Source organism: Diadema antillarum, unplaced genomic scaffold (genome assembly GCF_040938485.1).
Source record: "Diadema antillarum isolate AM-2024a unplaced genomic scaffold, OU_Dant_1.0 scf00000215, whole genome shotgun sequence".
Classification (NCBI taxonomy): domain Eukaryota; kingdom Metazoa; phylum Echinodermata; class Echinoidea; order Diadematoida; family Diadematidae; genus Diadema; species Diadema antillarum.
Genome location: NW_027271104.1, coordinates 1,212,374 through 1,231,081, shown reverse-complemented (window position 1 = coordinate 1,231,081; position 18,708 = coordinate 1,212,374). Strand labels below are relative to the sequence as shown.

General features: G+C 38.1%; 1 pseudogene; it reads left to right on the top strand.

The window, feature by feature from the left end:
- The first annotated feature begins 4,216 nt into the window (after positions 1-4,216).
- On the top strand, positions 4,217-10,172 carry LOC139724452 (arylsulfatase-like; annotated as a pseudogene).
- Positions 10,173-18,708: the final 8,536 nt, after the last annotated feature.

Below are 18,708 nucleotides of genomic sequence, written 5' to 3'. Positions count from 1 at the left end.
TCAATGATTTACGTGACATGAAGAGTCATGAGTGAATATGTCAAGTAACATGGCAAAACTAACGAATGGAGATGCTGATAGGAGGGGAGAAAGAGAAACTGGAAGAGAGAAGGACATGATCGTGCGATTTCTCTCTGTGCGGCCACGAACGTTTTGAGATAATTACGTTTGTCTGTGACATGAGTGGTTGTGTCATGCAGTCAATATGAGAGAAGTCTGAGAGGGTGTGCGTTTCTGTATGTCAGGGTAATCCTTTAATACAGTTTTCCACGACCAGGAATTGAAAATCGAAAAAGCATTAAAGAATTCTTCCTGTGGAGAAAATATCCATGTCAGTCAACTGTTGATCCTGTCCTGAGCGTAGACTCAGTCATTCATTTATGGCAGAAAATCACCAGAGAGTAAATGACTTCTTCTTTCATAGTTTATCATGCTCTTTAAAACTGTCATCGCGAAAATCTTTACTTTAAAACCGGGAAAGCACCAGATGACAGGTTCAATTCCCGCTGGTTCCTTGTCCCGACATGTTTGTCAATAATGTAGCTCAGCAGTTGAGATATGTAGAATTTTATTTGAAGAGGGGGAGACAAATTGAAGAAAACTCATATCCCACAACATATACTTTCCTGTCTACCCTCTGGTTTCTTTTTGATAGAAAAATGTGTATATCAACTTTAGAATACATGAATACATGCAACCCTCAAAGAATACATGTCTGATGCACTAATAATTCAAAGTGGGAATGAAATCAAACACTGACATGTCATGTATAGAAAAAAAAGGTTACAGCTCGTTATTCCGAAGGTTCGTTAATCCGAAAATGTGACAAGGTATGTTATTCCGAAGGTTCATTAATCCGAAAATGTAATAATGTTCGTTACGAACCCTGTATAATTTCGGATTAACGAACCTTCGGAATAACGCCACAAATGTTCTGGTTAACGAACCCTTTTTTCATTTTCGGATTAACGAACCTCAAGGTATAGGGAATTTGTATGTTTCGGAATAACGAACCTTCGGAAAACGAACCTTCGGAATAACGAACAGCACCCGAAAAAAAAAAAAATATGTATCAAGTAAAAAAGAAAAAAAAAATCGAAAATATTTCAAATTATTCCGGTTAGAAGAACTCTGGTGTACCAAGATCGTTTTTATATCACTATTTAAATCATATTTCTGAAAAGTAAAAATCACGGGGATGTAAGACATATATATATATATATATATATATATATATAGAGAGAGAGAGAGAGAGAGAGAGAGAGAGAGAGAGATGGAGAGAGATATATCTCTCTGAACTGAACTATAGTTCAGTTCAGTTCAGTTCAAATTTATTTCATATTTCCATTTTCTCAATGATGACATTACAGAATTATTGACAACAAAACAAGAGTACAAAATATATACAAACATGTCTTTTGATTGTAGAAGAAAAAGAAAAAGAAAATATACTTGACACAAATGTACATGGTCTCATCGTATGACAATGTCACTAGTAACTATAAGAAATATGATGGGGCCTACATAAAAGCTTTAAAGCTTGTACAACTGTAGGTTCCCGAGTTCATAGGCATATAATTTACACGGAGAACGGATATGTTTGTCTTGACCAACTAAAATTACACCAGTACAAAAAATCGATGAGTACTAAACTAATGAACCACATAGATATCGCACAAACCAGACTGCATACAAATCTCGCAGTGTTTGAGTAACAAAAATGCTATATTATTAAAAGATGTATCGGTACCATGAAATCACTTGAATAACTTGGTGCTGCGGACAAGGACAAAAGACTGGGAGCATAAAAAGGTTGCTAAAGGCTTGGTAGTGTGTATCCACTAAGTATCCACTAAGCTAAAGGCTTGGTAGTGTGTATCCACTAAGTATCCACTAAGCTAAAGGCTTGGTAGTGTGTATCCACTAAGTATCCACTAAGTTAGATAGATAGATAGATAGGCCAACATAAAACTCTTATTCTTGCAAATATATATATATATATATATAGGTAATCATGTAGAAATGCACACCATGCACACCTACCATTTCCTTCCTTAATTTGTCAATAAAAACCATCAGAAATTTCAAGATGAAACATATCTGATGGTTTCATGAAATTTCATGGCCAATTACAGAAGAAAAGTAGCTGATTTTGACTCAAAAGTACGCCGATCGACGGCTGTATCAGGGTAGCATGATTGATGATCGATTATGTGGAAAAGCGATATAATGATGATGATCGATCGTTGTAGTCTGTGATACAGCCGCTTGTTTGGTGTTTAACCACAATTACGTCGGCTTAACAGTAAAAAGTTGAAGTGATCTCGATGTGTCTGTTTTTTTTTTTGTTGTTGTTTTAGTTAAATTTCTCCTGCGTGCTGCGTTTGACTGTATATAAACATTGTATCTGTCAACATATTTTGCTGACTGAATGATGGGAGGATAGTAATGTGTACAAAGCAATAAAAGATAATAGAATGAACCTTACTACGAAAAAGCAAATATTGGGGTTGCAGTTCTTGTATACATAATTAATAAAATGAAATGGAAAAATGAATAGCGTTATACTATCATAAAAACAATAATTTATACTATAAATTGAACTTATCAATTGAAAACATAAATTTAATACCATTTACCATCACCAGAAACAAACAACAAATCCCCTTCGAATTCAACTTCCTCCTCATCTTCTTTTCTCTCTCTTTCTCTCTCTCCCTCCTTCTAATACTGTTTAGTAATAGCCTTACTCTTTTCTTCCACTTTTCCTTCAACCTCATTCTTTTCCCTTCAACACTATTCAAATTAAATCATCAACTTTTGTCATGATAAAATCAATACTTGCCACAATTTCTAAAGAAAGGACGTCTAAATCCTGGTATGAATAATCTGTATCAATAATTTAAATAGTGATAATCATGATAGTGGCGATGAAAAGAATGAGAAAAAATACGAAAATGAAAGTAGATCTAGGGCCCACACGTATTGCACAAGTCGTGTTAATATTGTTAGTAAGCGGCTAATTAGAGACTACCAGAATCGATTATAATCGTTGACATCGTTCTCTGTGAAATCGATGCACTACTTACTACGTCGGAACTATGATCGCGACCGACGTACTTTTCAACTCCGATTTCTCATTTTTCTTCCCTTTTCGGCTTTCTAATTCTATGAAAACTCTCTGATATGGTTCAATTTAGCATCTCCAAGAGCTGCACAAAATTTGATAGACAAACGGCGAAGCGAACGGTAACAGTTAGGTGTGCATGTCTACATGATTACCTATATATATATATACATATATTTACCTATATATTTGTCCTCTCTGTGGTCCTTGGACTGTTTGTTTCTTAAGGTCAATATCAGTTTCTATTTTCATTACTTAACCACTGGGGCTTTGATCTGCTGAAAATGATTGAAAGGTTTCTGAGCACGATTTCAGGGGATTGTCAGTGGACAATGGTAGTTGTAGTTCAAACTCTGTTGGCTCACCTTTGGTGAGCGTGTCATCTTGTTCCATTATCATACATCTGAGTAACTGTTTGCAAGAAAAAAAAGAGACAATTTGCCTTTTAATAGCACTGCCTCGAGGCCTAGCTGTATGCGAGGAGAAGAAAAGTTCTTTCGCAGTATACCCAAGGCCGCTTACAATTGCTTGCCTCCATGAAGCAGGCAAATACTTCGCGCCTTTTTTATTCTCACTTTCTCCAATTTAGCTCTTCAAACTCCTAGAGCGAAAAGATCTCATAATACCCCCTCCTGATTTAACCAAAGTATAAGATACACAAAAACCCTCGATGCACTCGATGTTTCAGCTGATGCACCCAAAAGGATCGGAGAGATCCGAAAAAAAGGGTAACACATTCAGTATAAAACGTTTCGTGCCTTTGTAGAGGCTCGGCATCATCTCTTTACGGATTTAATGGCGGCGATCTGTTTTCAACCAAACAAAGGGGGGCATTTCACACAGTTCATTTGTTTGTTACGCCTCAGTGCTAGCTTCCAATAATATTGAAGAGGTTGCATTATTATATTTTGGAGAAAAAAACAACTCTAATAACCCTTGATTATCCTTGAGTGTCTGGAATAACATTTAAATAACAACAGCACAAGTATTGGACTATACGGAAAACGTCATTGAAAGGAACCTATATAATCTGCAGAAATTATTTGGGTAAAGCATCTTTCGTCTTGCTCCTGGTGAAAGGAACTCAGGATGAAGTCTTTCGTCTGCTTTGGTTTGACGCTGCTCGTTGGGCTTGTCAATGCCCAGCGCTTTGGCGGCCTTCCGCAGAGCGTTCTCGATGCTATTCATGATGAAGTCGGTGGTCAGTATCCAGACTGGCTGGAAATTCTCACGGGGTCTTCGACGTCGGGTGCAAATCGGGACCCCATGGACAAGCCCAACATCGTCCTCCTGATTGCCGACGACATGGGCGTCGGAGACCTGACGTCGTATGGTCATCCCACACAGGAGCCCGGCTTCATCGACGTGCTGGCCGGAGCGGGTCTGAGGTTCACCAACGGATACGTTGGCGATTCCGTCTGCACGCCCAGTAGGTCGGCTATCATGACAGGTAAGCAGAAGATACTGATTTAGATTTGTTGCTAAGGAAGACTGGATTAAATATATTTGCGATGTATTCGTAATTGTAACAGCACTCAGCCCTTCTTCATTAGATTTCGAATCGTGGTAGAAATTCTGGTCTGTATTATAATATAACTTTTCTACAAAAAATCTTTTTATCCTCAAAATGTGCCAATAAACAGATTGACGGTGACATGATTTACAATTTTTCATTTGAATATAATAAAATATGTCAAAAAAATATCGTCATCCGAATATTATGATTTTCATTTTTATCGTTATTAATATCTTTGTAAGCAGAATCGTGTTTGATATTCTGCCTGTCAAGACTTAATAATCAAGAAAAACAAAAATAAATGTCCAAGATATCTTCATTGAGTAAACTTACCACAATATTTTGCCGAGAGTATACAATATTTTAATTGAAGCCTAAAAAGTAGGACCACTGTTTCTTCAGTAGAACTCAATCAGGGAAAGAATGGAATAAGAAATCTTACATCCCCATGAAGTTTGATGTGGCGTATGCAGACATTTATTCATGAATACACTATTTTAAGTGCATTTAAACTGAAGTTTCTGTTTTTGATATCACGATTGTACCACATCTTACCGCATGCTGTTCACAATTAAGTGAAGAAATAGCCATTTTCGGATAACATTTCACAAGATTTTCAGTTATTTTTTACAATGACTTTTGGGAAAACAGTAAGGCAATGGACTTTTCCCTCTAACCGCAGAATCAAAAATTGTGTTCCTATGCTTTCTCCTCCCTTTCTCTCGATCCCTCAAAGAGGAATTGTCTTCCTCTGAGGTTTATCAATTTTCTCTCCCTATAGTCACACTGATGATATTCTGGAAGCACATGGAATTTTTCTTCTATAGCTATTTCTATAGCTTTCTTTCTTCCTTCATTTTTAATGGACTCTTACTTAAGTCTTTGGCATTGTTCTCGGTATATTATCACAATAATAGCATGCATGTCTCTCTTTATCCTGCAGACAGAAGTGTTTTTAGTTATAATTTGTGTCATTTTTTCGCACTCAACCGCCCTCATCTCATTTCCATTAATGTTTATCCGATGTAGAGATGAAACTGACAGCGTGATAAAGTCTTTAAAATCTATTGGCAAATTCATATAAAATAAACCCTTACTCTTCGAAACTCTAAACAAAGAAAGAGGAGACGTTACAAATCCATGACGTATATTATCACCAGACAATAGATTTCTTTGGCATTTAAAGAAAACGTGGAGTTCTTTTCATGATATTGTTGACATGTTTGGCGATCGCCAGCATGAAATCTCTCTGGACATTTGTAGAGGTAAAAAATATTTGCAAATCTTCGTTACAGACAGTAGATGTCCTTGAAAAAGTCCAACGTTTTTAGCGAGTAATTGAAAATCCTCACTCGTGAAATGGCATTCTTTTTGTCTTGTCTTTTTTTTTGTCGAAAATCGCCGTCCTGTTGAAATCACCCGAGTAAATTTACATTTGTTTTGTTCTTTTATTTTTGGTACGGAAAAATATCAATTCGCGATGTGTTTAGTTGTGTGTGTGCGTGTGTGTGTGTGTGTGCAATTTCCTTCCTGTATTGTTCAAGTAGCGCAGTTCGGTGTAAGCAAAATCGAAAGTTTTCAAGTAGACCTACATTTTTAAGTTTCCGTAGTATCTCATGTGTCTTGTGTCCTGTCTATTACACTGATAAACAACAAACCATTGGCTTGCTGGTTTGTGCTGTGGTTTTAGCCCCTCTGATTCTTCTTCTTTGAGTATTTTTCACAGTCATATGCTAAATATGTGATTCCTGGAGACTTACCCATTTCTCATTCAAGATATGATTTTGTCAAACAATTTGGACTGCTGACGTCTTTCCTTCCTAAAGTTTATCTCAGGTTTTTTCTTATCTTTGCCTTTCGTCCTCTATATCACATAGGAAGAGAATGCAAATGTTTTATTTGTTTCAATTTTGGTGGATTTAAAACAGTAGAAAATGCATTTAGCCCTGAATTACGAAATACTGTGTTTGAATTTTACCCGATGTAAGCGTTTTCATCAAACAAAATATTTTACCCAAAAAAGTCTTTATTTCTAGAAAATAAGAATAGCTTCCTGGCTTAGCTCAGTTATTGGTAATGGTACTGTTTATGCCAGATCAGTGAGCGAATACTCGAAGATACTTGAAGATACTCGTACATCGGTTGAACAAAACCAGGGAAAAACCTAAACCGATGCCGTAAAGAGTGTTCGTTGAAGCAGCTGACGTCAATGTCAAAGAATATTGCATTCAGCACGATAAGATGGTGAGGTTCATTAACCATATCTAGACTGATGAAAACTCTGTGTCCCCCCCCCCCCCCCCCCCCTTGTCCCCCTCTTCTTACAACAGGCCGTCTCCCGATCAGGACTGGTGTGTACGGTCACACCCGTGTCTTCCTGCCATGGACCAAGACTGGCTTGCCAAAGAGTGAAGTCACCATCGCCGAGGCCGTCAAGCCAAGCGGCTACACCACCGGCATGATCGGCAAATGGCATCTCGGTGAGTTCACTGTAGCAGCATGATGTGGTCAAATCCAGTCACCGAGTTTTGAAAACTGTTTGCCTCATGTAAATTTGTTAATGTAATAGCTAATTTGGAAAATCAAAAGCTAATACTAGTACTGTTATTTTGATGTGTGATTCTGATGGGTCGACAAACGGGTTGTGGGTATACGAAAATTGTGTCCATATCAAAGTTTCGCAGAAAACCTAGCTCTTTTTTTACTTCTGACCTCAGTGATCGATCGGATGCAATCACATTACAGATCTGTCTTCATCTATGTTATATAAAACGATTACGTGTCTTGACAAATTGGCAGCTCCTTCTGTATCAATTACCATTCATCCGATCATCAGACCAAAGCATAGCATCGTTTTTAACGAAGCTAAACATTATTTCCGACTTGACTTAGACAAAATTGAGCTGAATTGCTTCGCAAAAATACGTGCAAAGACAAAAAACTAGTCAAAGGAATCCAACAGAAAATAAAGTGAATGAAACAACGAATTTCGCTGAACTTGCAAGAACACTTCATGAACAGCATGTGATTGTGAAACAAACCAATCTCTCACCCTGTCCGTCTCTTTCTTACATCTTGCCAGGTATCAACGAAAACAGTTCAACAGACGGAGCTCATCTCCCATACCACCATGGCTTCGATTTCGTCGGCCACAATCTTCCCTTCGGCAACAGCTGGGCATGTGACGACACTGGGGTAATTAGGCCTTTTCTGATGTACATGTCGCTGATATGCTTGTGTTTAAGGACTATTATCATAATTCTACTTATACTCCATTTATACTAATACACAATTCCACTATCGATGAAAGATTTGCCAGAAATTGTTATATCATTATAATATGTACAAAAGCAGGAAGAAATCTCAAAAAGTTTGCCAACTGAAGACTAATAAGATTCAAAATAAAAATGATTTTTGTTCACAATTTCATTGAAAGAAACCAGTAGCATTTACACTGAGTTACCGTGCAGTTTGAACAGACACTGAACGAGGCTGACCAGATACTATCTACCTTCCGATTTAGCTCCATATGGACTTCCCCCGTACCGACGTCTGTTACCTCTACTACAACGCAACCATAGTAGCCCAGCCGTTCGAGCACCGTGGACTCACCCAGCTATTCACCCAGGATGCTGTCGGCTTTATCGAGGACAACGTCCACAACCCGTTTTTCCTCTACATGGCCTTCGCTCACATGCACACCAGTCTCTTCTCATCGGATAATTTCACCTGTTCATCTCGCCGCGGTAAGCCTCAAAGGCGGTACTCGTGACTATTAATGACTAGTCCGAAGGATATCAGATTGCATTGACAACAAAACAAAAGAATATCATGGGTATTCCTATTTCTCAGGCAGCTATTCGCCCATATCACGTGCTGCCTGAAACAATCTTACAATCAAAATTGCATAATAAACAACAACAACACGATTGTACATCGGAATTTGCATTGGACTATACAAACTCACACGGGATGCACGAATTCCGTAGGCAGACCGTCCTCGGGTGCACAAATACTGAGCCAAAGATATAACCCAAAGTGCTTATATTAATATAGGATATTTTAATGCCCTTTACCACTCTATTTGAATTCTAAAATGTCAAAAGAAAGAGAGAAAAAGTAATGGACTTAAAGTCTCAAATCACACCATGCAATAACATTTTTCAATTTATGGTTTCTTGATCCTTCCTCTAAGGTCGCTATGGAGATAACCTGAACGAGATGCACAATGGTGTCGAGACCATCGTGCAGACCCTGATTGACAACAAAATCGAAGACAACACCATTGTCTTCTTCATCTCCGATCACGGTCCTCATCGTGAGTACTGCGAGGAGGGCGGCAGCGCCAGCATTTTCTAAGGTATGTGCAAAGCAGTCTAAAAGTAAATTGAAATGAGGTTAAAGAAGCCTGTTCGGTTCCTGAGTACCATCTTCTCTTCCTGTCTTCGCAAGCATTGCATTTATGTCCATTATTCAAAGAAGAAACTAGTTATCTTATCCGATGAATATTCTATAGCAATATTGAAATTACACTTTGTTGAAATCACCACATTAATGCTATAGTACTGTTGGTAATAAGAGCAAACAAGGAACTTCAAGATTTGGTCATGCGAATTGGGCTATATGAGTTTGTTTCTGCCTTATATCTAAAATAATAAAATGATAGTAATAAAGTTATTAGCCTCCCAAAGATATAAAAACATTTCACGCTCTGATAGTAAGTTAAAAACGGACGACGATTACCTTATACAGATGCGAGTTTTATCTATTTGCATTGATCTGTATTTGCATATTTGTTTATTTTCAAGCACATTATATTCATTATTCATCACAGGTGGGAAGTCGCTCTCGTGGGAGGGTGGTCATCGTATTCCTTACATCGTCTACTGGCCCGGTATGGTCACACCTGGTGTCTCCCACGAGCTGGTCACCTCCATGGACATCATCGTCACGGCAGCCGACTTGGCAGGCTCCTCTCTCCCTACTGACCGTGTCTACGATGGCAAGAACATCAAGGACGTCATCCTGAACGGCGCCACATCCCCCCACGACAACTTCTTCTACTATTGCAAGGACAACCTGATGGCCGTTCGCGTTGGAAAATACAAGGCCCACTTCCGCACCCAGGCTGTCCTGCCACAGCCAGAGTATGGGAAGAGATGCGATGGCGGCTTCCCCATTGACGATTACTTCCTCTGCAACGAGTGCGAAGGTGACTGCGTAACCTTGCACGATCCACCCCTTCTGTTCGACATCGAGAAAGACCCCGACGAAGCCTACCCACTCGGCACATGCGGTTACGAAGACGTGCTTGAACAGGTCAAAGCTGCTATCGAAGCTCACGAGGCTGTCCTGGTCAAGGGTACTTCTATCTTGGACATCCAGGATAAGACCAAGTCCATCGTACCCTGCTGTAACAAGGAAACCAACTGCATCTGCAACTTCGATTACAAGCCAGGCGTTCCCGAGTGTTACGACTATCTTCTTGATGTCGTCACGAGGCACAGCCTCCATGTGAAGATGCCATAAATGAGACGAAACACCAAAATATGATTTTTCGGTTGAATGTCTTCCTAAATGAAGACACCTTTTTTTCATAGATCCAAAATTCCCTCCAAATCAATTGAAGTGATAATTGAATCTTTCTAATTGGTCTCTTTTTTTAATTCTTTTATACGCTATCTATTATTCGAAATATAAAGCAATGTTAAATAATGGAACACGGCTGTATTCTATGCAAACGCAGAGCATTTTTCTTATCATGAACTCTGCAAAATGTGAAATGTTTACGTAACACAAAGGAGAAATAAACTTACATGCAATACTCACAATCAATGCTTTAAGTGACATTAGGAGTCATGAGTGAATTGATGTCAAGGAAACATGGCAAAACTGACGAATGGAGATAGGCACTGATTGGAAGAGAGAAAGAGAAATCTGTGAACGTTTTGAGATATGTTTGTCTGTAACATGAGTGGTTGTGTTATGCAGTCAATTTGAGCAATGTTTGTGAGGAAGTGTGTCTCTATATGCCAGGGTAATCCTTAGGTTTCAATGACCAGGAAATGAAAAAAAAAAAAGATAAGGAATTCTTCCTATGGAAAACAAAAAACAAAAACAAAAAACAAAACATGTCAGTCAGCTATTGATCCTTTCCTGAGTGAAGACTCAAATTCATAATGTTTGATCATGGCAAAGGAAATATAAATACATGAAAGACATAAGCAAACGATTAAATACACAGACATTCATTTATGGCATGAAATCACCAGAGAGTAATGGACTTCTTCTTTTTTTCATAGATCAAAGATTTACCTTTAAAACCCGGAAAACACTAGATAACAGGTTCGATTTCCCCTGGTTCCTTCTCCCGACATGCTTGTCAATAACGCAGATCAGCATTTGCGATATGTAAATTTCATTTGTAGGGGAGGGGAGACAAATTGAGGACAACTCATTATTTACAACTTATACTTTCTCGTCTACCCTCTGTTTTTTTTTTAAATAAAAATGTGTATTTAAAATTTAGACTACATAAATACACCTCTCAAAGAGTACATGTCTGATGAACTAATGATTTAAAGTGGGAATGAGATCAAAGAGAGACATGCCATATAAAGAAAAATATGAATGAAATGAACAATCGAAAAGAAAAATCACATTATTCTGGTGAGAAGAACTTAGGTGATACCAAGATGGTTTTATATCACTATTCAAACCATATTTCTTATAAGTAAAATCACATATCCTCATCAGTACAAACGAAGATCGGAAAAGCGCAAGTTATAGAGAAAGGGGAAAGAGGAGAGAGAGAGAGAGTATGTGTGCGTGGATGTGGGACATATGTTTGGATGGGTGTGTGTGTCTGTGTGTGTTTAATTGATCTTTATTCTGGGATCCCTTAAAAATCATTTAGTGAGTCGAAAATATTCTCACATGATAGAGGTAACTGAAAGTAAAGACCATTGCAGAAAAAAAAAACATCTCTATACAATCTCCTGAAAGAGTTTTGATAAGATAAAAGATGAAAGAGGCTCAGGAGTAACCACTTTGATATTTGAAAATCTCTGAAGAAAACAAAAGAAGCTCATGAAAAGTGAAAGAAGGGATTAAAATGATCGAGTGGGTTCGATGTTTGTTTATTAAACAACGGCTAGCAATTTGGGAGATCGTTGCTTCGAGATCACATAATAACATACAAAGCCAATTATTCATTTGAATACAACAATGAGATTATGTAAGATATTAAGTGAAATATTTAGTTGGTTTACCGTCATTTTGTCCTACCACACCTTCCAAAGTGTGCAACGACGACCCAAGGAGAAATCTGAATGCCTTAAAGATTCCCTATGTACGGGTAAGGATTGAATCTGTCAGGAGACTATTATGATGATGGAATGACTAACAAAAATAGAAAGTTCGAGTAGGGGTTAAGTGGGCCGAAAACGGAGAATAAGAAGTAAAATCCCATAATCTACTTTAAATTCTTTTCTGGAGAGTATTTACTTGTATGTTTAGGTTTAATAGGTGTTTTTAAAGCTTTAAAAAGCTTGAAGTCTGCAGGTAGATAATGGATAGTATTTAATCTAATCTGATCCAACAAGACAAAAAATGTCGTGTAAATACGGGCTGCGACAAAAGAAAAAAGAGAATCAAAGACATACAGAAAGAAAAACTTAAAAATAAAGAGAAAGTGAAAAGGAATGGATGAAGGGATACTTTGGATTACAGTACATTTAAGAAGATCATGATAAACGAGATTAACCCAAGTAAGGCGATACAAGGTAATTCATTTTCACCTGTACAACCCGTTTCATGAACACGTTATTAGAATGCATCACATGGTATCATGCATATATTATCTTTATCTCTCTGTTTTATAACACCCAACTGAATATTTATTCTAAATAGATTTTATTATCTTACTTTGTTTCTATAGACTACTGTGGAAATGCAGGTTGTTTGTGAGAGTGTAGGAACACAACACTTTTTAAAACCTGTGGTGTATTTTCTAATTATCTAGTGCTGAAGGAAAAAGAAAATGTTGCTGGAAAATCCGATTGGGCTTGTTTTTGTAAACATGGATGCAAATAATTGTTATTTAATTCCTACCTTGTGCACCAAAATACATGACCACTGCATATTCCTGACTAAAGTAATGATGTTTGGAAAGAACACATCAGTGACCTTTAAAATCCTGTGCGGAAGCCTTTTAAATCCACATTTGTGTATGTTTTCGGATAGATTATTCGTTTATTCTCAAAAACTTTATTTCTTCATCATCCGGTAGCTGATAAAAATCGATTGTCATTCACTTTACGAACTGCACCCGCACTCAATCCCCGAACTTTGTCGAACTCTAGCCGAACACCGCGTGCTCATAGTGACTTCGTTCTAGAGAGAGTTTTTGTACTTCTGCATTTTGGGATAAACAAACTACTGCTCGAAACCTGAGAAACTTCAGTAAAATGGCAGAACATGACCTTGTAATGGAGTTTGAAGTCGAAGAGGATCATCCTGAGGATGGAGACAGCTCTTCTTCGGACGACTTGGAATTTTCTGATGAGGATCAAGGGGAATAAGGAGTGGGATTTGAAGAAGACGAAGAGAAAGACGTTGAAAAAGAAGAGCTGTAGCAGACGCTGGCTTATCAACATGAACCACTACCGCGAGACCGGAACAGCGCTGGCGGAGATGACGATGACGAACTTGCGCCGAATATGCCTTCAATACAGTGCAGTCTAGTTAATCTAGGCCAGATGTGAAGTTCGCTCAATTCAATATGCAGTGTGGTAGACTACAACCATTGTCAACACAAAATCTATTCCGACGAAGCCTGACTGCCAAACCTCGAATGACGTTTTTAAAAAGGTTTCTTAAAGAAATTACATCAAAATACGGGAGAAATTGAACTTCAAACTGATGACATTGATAATACACACAATATCTAAGTTGAAATTGATACTTTCCCTTCGAAATAAGAACAAAATTTGACCGACATTTGGTGAGAAAATAATCGTCGACAAATCACATGCCGGTAAACAATATCGCGTTGCACTGCTCGCAGCGCACCTAGCTACAACAACCTCCAACAACTTTGGAGTGTCACGTGACATTTCTCCTTAGAATGACGTCACTAGTTAATATGGAGTTTCTCACTTCCGAAGAATCTGAGAAATTTCCGAAATCGGACCAATAAATGTTTTAAACATATTTTCACTTCAGTATGGTTGGCTTTGGCGTAGAGACAGTATCACGATTGTGTTCACAATGAAATCACCTTTCAAATGAGGTGGAAATATGCCAAACATAAGATTTTCTTCCGTATTACGATTTAAAGGAAACCAAATATTTATAAAAGTGTTGATTGGGTGAAAGCAGCAAAATGTCATGTATAGTCATGTAGAACACATCAATGTTAGTTTGACGAAAATATGACAATCGATTCAATAGTTCTTAATATTCGAAGTTTCGGTGACGTCATTGGGTAAAGAGATTACTACAGCCACTGGGAGAGTTGATCCAGGCCACCTTACATCTTCATAGTGACTGACAGCAGTCAGCTGCTGCCATTTCTTGTTCATGCCTATGATTAACTATATACCAGTGTATGAGGCAGCGACGTTGGACGAAGCATGACAAAATAGTCAAAGAAAAACCATTTTTGGTCACCAAAAGTGAATGTCCACTTGTCAGATATGTGGTTTTCTCTCACACCTATGGTAGAGGATAAGTGCGAATCAGTTGGAGTAGCAGATAGTCTGTATATCATTTGTTTCTTTCAGCAAATTTCAACATGCTTGGTGAGGTCACTTTCGTAGGTTTTGAGGGTTAGTTTAAATGGCGACTGTGGGGAGAGTTGTGCCAACGTGTCGAGGGAGAGTTGTGCCATGGCTAAACCCTGTATTCCAATGGCTCAGCCCTCAAGTGGCTCAACCCTCCCTTCAAGTGGCTCAATGAGTGTCATTTTTTGGTCAAAGAAACGGGTCTGCAATTGGATGAGAAGAGGAATATTGGAAAGGTATGTGGTGTTCTCGCCAGGGGTGACGCCCTACAGGCGGTTTCTTCTTCCTAACACCAACAGTTGACTTATTACGCAAATCCAATCAGGGTGCATCTAGAAATCCTGATCATGTGATCGTAGGTGGACCCCAACAACACCCACATTATCCATCTGATGACCCGTAAGTCAAACAGACGCCCCGCCCCCTCTGTTACCATGACACCATCCTTCCTTAGATAGGTTTCCATAGTCATTTTCTTTTATAAGCCTGAACTTCTTAATATGATAATGTAGGGCATATAGCATAGTGGCTCAACTCTCCCAACCCCGTGGCTCAACTCTCACCACATCAAGGGAGACTTGAGCCATTTTGCAAAATATTTTTGTTGAAGTGTCACCCCCAAGTTGTTTGTGCTAGGTGTCTTATTGGGCTATCATATTATGCCTGAATAGTTGTAGTATATACCAGCGAACGAATAATCCATAAATTGTGTATAGTTACACTTCCCTACATGACGTCATTATTGACAACAATATAGATACATGTAGAATATAAACGAAATTCAACATATTTTCGCTGTTCTTGCATAACGTAAGACCACTCGATTTCTTCTTTTTTTTCAGAAAGGAGGGTTAACAACATTATCCTTAATATGGTATGTCAGTATCAATGGAATGTGTACTTTTAAAGAAATAATGAAATTCTGTGTCTTCTTAAACTTTCTTCATATTGCATATTGTTGTTTTAAAAAAGGACGTCATGACTGTAGCAGTTTATTCCCATCCAGCGATGATGGCACCAAAACTATAAGAATTCATAACTTTTGAATCGATTGTCTGATTTTCCTCAAACTTCAACTTATGCGTTATCCTATTATTGGTGCTTTCACTCATTTAGCATTTATGTTGGGGCTGTGGTTTTCTTTGATTTTGACAGTTCAAAACTGCAATGTTAAGGAAAAAATACAACACACAAACAAACGAACAAAAAATGTTTATCTTCTGGTGATCGTTATGCAAAAACAAATTGATAGTGAACATTTACACATGAAGTAAAAGCGGAAAGTACTATTTTTTTTTTCCAAATTGCAGTGACCACTCGGTACCCTGAGGAATTTTGCCCAAAGTCTATACTTTATTCAACTACACCTCAGGTATAGCTTACATTGACTTATTACCAAGAAAATCTATACAACGATTTCATCGCTACTTGATCATAATGATCACAATGACGCGATCTTTGAAGGACATTAAGCGTCCTTCACCCTTTCAGGTGGAGGTATAATAGTGTCTAAACGAGAAAAACAAATCTGTGTACAGCGCCAAACCATCCCATTCCATAGGTCGAGACAAGAATCTTTTCATCTGCTTTTCCCTTTTTCGTTCTCATTTTCTTTCAGCAATCACACCCACAGACCCTGAACAGATTACGTCCCTGGGAACGCATGAAAAGAGATTACTAGAATAAGAAGTGTTTACGTCCATGAGTTCTTTTTTCGTCAAGGGTCACTTAATTGTCCGGTGTTCCCGCTTGATGGCTTCACTGAATAGGTGAAGGGGAACACATTGCTGCCGATCACCGATCCAAAAAGAGAAATATCGTGGAGCGACTAATCTTTTATCCATTTCTTGAATCCCCCAGCTAGTAAAGAGGAGTAAACAGAATTCAATTTGAGCCATACCTAGAACAGTTTTCTTATTCAGATGATAGTTTAAAAGCCTCTATTATACCGCATAGTGTAAAAAAGACCTGCCTGATTACGTGGACTTATTCACTGATTTAGCTTTTTGCACCATTTTCTGTACAGACTGTAATGTATATCGACATTTTCAGCTACGCTTTACTAAACTTTTCTGAAGAATTGCACGATTATATCAACCATTTAGATTTTACAGGGTGTACGAGGAATGAAATTAATGAAAGGAGCAAAATTAACTCACTGAATGATAACATAAACTTGCCTTTTTCGCCATTAATCCTTCAACTATTACCTTAAAGGTAGAGACTCTTAATAGGTTACAAGGTGCCACTAAGTAACTGAATTCATATGTCTCGTTGATTAGATAGTCGTCTGTATGAAATATGAAAGAAAGAAAGCAGACACTGAGACCTAGATGAGACTTTTGTACTGTTTTGTTTTCCCCTTCTTTTTAATGGGGAATAGATAGACAACATCTGCCATTGAAATGCATTCTTCTCTAAAGTACTGTTCTGCTGGGGTGGGGGTGGAAGGTGGGGAAAGAGATTAATCACATTCGCATAGATGTTGGACAAACATTTAGGTTTTGCCATGCACTCACGGAAGATTCGCTACTGACAGCTCTCAGCATTGATCTATGGTTATTAAAGAGCTTTAAATCCCGTGATTGTATCTGTCCTGTTCTTAATTCGGATCTATTTTGTGAGTAGGTTAAAAATGATCTAAAACGATCTAATCCCCCTATAGTGAAATATTTTCTGATAAAGATTTGCAAACGCTGCCACGAGTTTAATATTTCGCTTTCAAAACAAACCATTGAATATGCTTGCAATATCAACCGACGAAGATGTTTTTTGTTTTTTGTTGTTTTGTTTTGTTTTTTAATATGCTACTTACGTAATGCCTATGAGTTTAAATGATGTTCATTGTTATAAACCTTGTGTGGTGTATTTTGAAGTAAATATAATTCCTCTCCTGGGAGAGATGAGGAATACTGCTCAACAGCAACCGTCGTGGAGTAATCGATAGGGAAGGGTCAATGTCCAAAAAAAAAAGTCATTATGCCCACTTCGAGAATTCAAAGAAAAAAAAAAGTCTTTGAAGAGTAAAACAGAAAAAAAGAGAAAAGAGTTGATACAAACATACCACACGCATATACATTTATATATTATGACATAAATATCATATCGTATATGTATATGTATATGTATATGTGTATGTATATATATATATATATATATATATATATATATATATATATATATATGATAGCTAGCGACGGAAAGAGGGACCAGCGGACGTAGCGTCAGTTCACTGAGGATGCCTTTAATGCCAAACTTTCGACCTTTTGAGGAGTCTTCTTCTGCAGAAGGCCCGTCAAAAGGTCGAAGACCCGTCAAAAGGTTGAAAGCTTTGGCACTTAAGGCATTCAAAGCGAACTAACTCTATAGGTCCGCTAAAATGGTGCTGCGACGTGACTGAGGCAACTCCACTATATAAGCTTATAGACATTGTCTTTTAAGGGACCAAAGGGTGACAGCGAAAAGCATGGAGATACGGTGTGATGATTCCAGATGTAAGACTGCGGCTCAAAATCCATTCTATCTTCAACGATCTGCGAAAGTGACTGTTTGAAGAGCCTATTCACGCTGTCTCAATCCGTACGTATCAATCAAAGCAGACTATACATGAGAAGAGAACGACTTCATTCCATTACATGACTGCAACGTGAAAAACACTTTAATTCTTCCTCGAATAGCTCTTTCTCTTTTGTCACTTCTCTCCCCTGTCTCTCCCCCCCCCCCCCCATCCTCTCTCTCTCTCTCAAGCACACAAACTCTTTTTTTAAAGTCAGTTAAGAAAGTTTTAATCCATGCGAGGTTTCCCCTCAAGGACCTCACTTCTTTCGATTCATCTTTAGACGCACCGAAGCCTAGCAAGGAATTAGAGCTAGTGGAGCGTGCTGCTCACGGAAGAATCAGGGGTGGACATATTTACTATTGGCCCCACCACAAGTAGCGGTAGGGCCTGGTATTGGAAGTTGTAGTAGCAGCGGCAGAAGAAGAAGAAGAAAATAGAAAAAGAAAAAGAAGCAGTAGTATAGTAGTAGTAGTAGTATAAGTAGTAGTAGTAATTGTAGTATAGTAGTATAGTAAAAAGAAATGGTAGTAGTTGGCCATCTACTACTACTTGTAGTAATGGTAGTAGTAGTGGTAGTAGCAGTAGTAGTAGTAAGTAGTAGTAGTCAAAGTAGTAGTAGTAATAGTAGAAGTAGTAGTAGTCGTAGTAGTAGTAATAGTAGTAGAAGTAGTAGTCGTAGTAGTCGTAGTAGTAGTAGTAAGGGTAGTTACACTGTAATTAC